Below are 2,857 nucleotides of genomic sequence, written 5' to 3' on the forward strand. Positions count from 1 at the left end.
TGTTCTCAAAGAGGCCAGAGAAGTGACTCTGAGTGTCCTCTTGAGAATAATCAGAAAAATCCTCTTTTCCAAATGCGTATGCACATTCTGATTATATTTTGCAGCATTATTCAAATGAAAATAAGTTAAGAATTGTTGAAAAACACCACAAAGTAGACAAAGTATTGTATTAGACAAAGTATTAGACAAAGTATTTTAAGCAAATGAGTATTGTACATTTAACAGATCGAACTTCTTGAGCATAAATTTACAAATAATTTTACATTTTTTCAAAGATCATGCACAGGTTTTCCGAGAGGCCCACCCTCAGGTGCTTGAGGCCCCACCCTCAGGTGCTCGAGGCCCACCCTCAGGTGCTCGAGGCCCTCCCTCAGGTGTTCGAGGCCCCTCCCTCGGGTGCTCGAGGCCCACCCTCGGGTGTTCGAGGCCCCTCCCTCGGGTGCTCGAGGCCCACCCTCTGGTGCTCGAGGCCCCTCCCTCAGGTGCTCGAGGCCCTCCCTCAGGTGCTCGAGGCCCTCCCTCATGTGCTCGTGGCCCTCCCTCATGTGCTCGTGGCCCTCCCTCATGTGCTCGTGGCCCTCCCTCATGTGCTCGAGGCCCCACCCTCAGGTGCTCGAGGCCCTCCCTCATGTGCTCGAGGCCCTCCCTCATGTGCTCGTGGCCCTCCCTCAGGTGCTCGAGGCCCACCCTCTGGTGCTCGAGGCCCTCCCTCAGGTGCTCGTGGCCCTCCCTCATGTGCTCGAGGCCCCACCCTCAGGTGCTCGAGGCCCCACCCTCATGTGCTCGAGGCCCTCCCTCATGTGCTCGTGGCCCTCCCTCAGGTGCTCGAGGCCCACCCTCTGGTGCTCGAGGCCCTCCCTCATGTGCTCGAGGCCCACCCTCTGGTGCTCGAGGCCCTCCCTCATGTGCTCGAGGCCCTCCCTCAGGTGCTCGAGGCCCCACCCTCAGGTGCTCGAGGCCCTCCCTCATGTGCTCGAGGCCCTCCCTCAGGTGCTCGAGGCCCACCCTCTGGTGCTCGAGGCCCTCCCTCAGGTGCTCGTGGCCCTCCCTCATGTGCTCGTGGCCCTCCCTCATGTGCTCGTGGCCCTCCCTCATGTGCTCGAGGCCCCACCCTCAGGTGCTCGAGGCCCCACCCTCATGTGCTCGAGGCCCACCCTCAGGTGCTCGAGGCCCTCCCTCAGGTGCTCGAGGCCCTCCCTCAGGTGCTCGAGGCCCTCCCTCATGTGCTCGAGGCCCTCCCTCAGGTGCTCGAGGCCCCACCCTCAGGTGCTCGAGGCCCTCCCTCATGTGCTCGAGGCCCTCCCTCAGGTGCTCGAGGCCCACCCTCTGGTGCTCGAGGCCCTCCCTCAGGTGCTCGTGGCCCTCCCTCATGTGCTCGTGGCCCTCCCTCATGTGCTCGTGGCCCTCCCTCATGTGCTCGAGGCCCCACCCTCAGGTGCTCGAGGCCCCACCCTCATGTGCTCGAGGCCCACCCTCAGGTGCTCGAGGCCCTCCCTCAGGTGCTCGTGGCCCTCCCTCAGGTGCTCGAGGCCCTCCCTCAGGTGCTCGAGGCCCTCCCTCAGGTGCTCGTGGCCCTCCCTCAGGTGCTCGAGGCCCCACCCTCTGGTGCTCGAGGCCCACCCTCAGGTGCTCGAGGCCCACCCTCGGGTGCTCGAGGCCCACCCTCAGGTGCTCGAGGCCAAGGCACGATGGTCCGACGTAGAAGAGACGTGGCGTCTTCCTCCTGAGAGGGACAGCTTGTCGCAGCCTTTGGAGGGCGAGAGATCCAGTTGGTCACAAGGCGACCCGCGACCAGCTTCAGAGTTATGTTTCTGTACTATTTCAGCTTCGGCTGCTTTGAGAATGTGAATCCTATGATTAATCTGAAAGGGACAATTTTTCCTTTGGACTGTCTTTAAATAGTTTATTTAATATGAAGATAATACGATGTACCTGATTGTTACCGTGAGCATAATTGAAATTTACCATTTTGGCTTTGAGAGGGAACAAAAGATGACCCGATGAGATAAGTGGACCTTGTCAACACGCTGAAGATGCGTCCGTTCATGTTGAGTGTGAATGCGTTTTGCAGAACACGCTCATGCATTTCAAAGACCACCGTTAAAGCTTTAATAAAATACTGAAGCTCCTTCTCTTGCTGCATGAGAATATGTTTGCATCCTCCACATCTCACAAAGCAGAGAGACTTGTTAGAGGCCAGTCTTCAGTTGGGATAAAAGATAAGCGAAAAAGAAAAATGTGTAAAGAGAGAAAGTTAAGACTTATTGAAAGATGCATTTTAAAAAGACTTACCTTAACTTTTTATTCCAAAAATGGAGGACATTTAGGCCTGATGTCGAAGAATTCAGGGTTGAACCTTTTGAGGATAGAGAGCAAATCTCTCATATTTTGGCTTCGATTGAAATGTTGGCCACGTATCAAATCCTCCATCAACAAAGCGGTCGCTGATTTCATGTTCGAGTGCCTTTTAATAATCAGTGATATCTGCCTTTTAAAATGATAAATGACGGCAACAAAAAAGTGGAAATGGAGGCGAGTGCTGGCTGATATGATTCTCCCACTCACACAAATATGTGTCATGTCTCTCTTTCAAAGATAATAAACATAATTCATCAGAAATGTAGTGAAAGCTAAATAAACACTAGACAGGAACATCAAACCGTATGAAAGACAAACCAATATATACGCATATATCTTCATACTTCATATCTTCATCTTTGACTTTTTTTTCTTTGATAAGGGACAGTGCACATTAATTAAAAAAAATCTGTAAATGTGCCAGAGTTATAGCCAAGAGGCTATTGTTCATCTGTAGTCCCGAGAGGCGGATGTCACAAAACAAACCTAAAAACAGGGA

This window comes from Pseudoliparis swirei, chromosome 3, assembly GCF_029220125.1.
Source record: "Pseudoliparis swirei isolate HS2019 ecotype Mariana Trench chromosome 3, NWPU_hadal_v1, whole genome shotgun sequence".
NCBI lineage: Eukaryota > Metazoa > Chordata > Actinopteri > Perciformes > Liparidae > Pseudoliparis > Pseudoliparis swirei.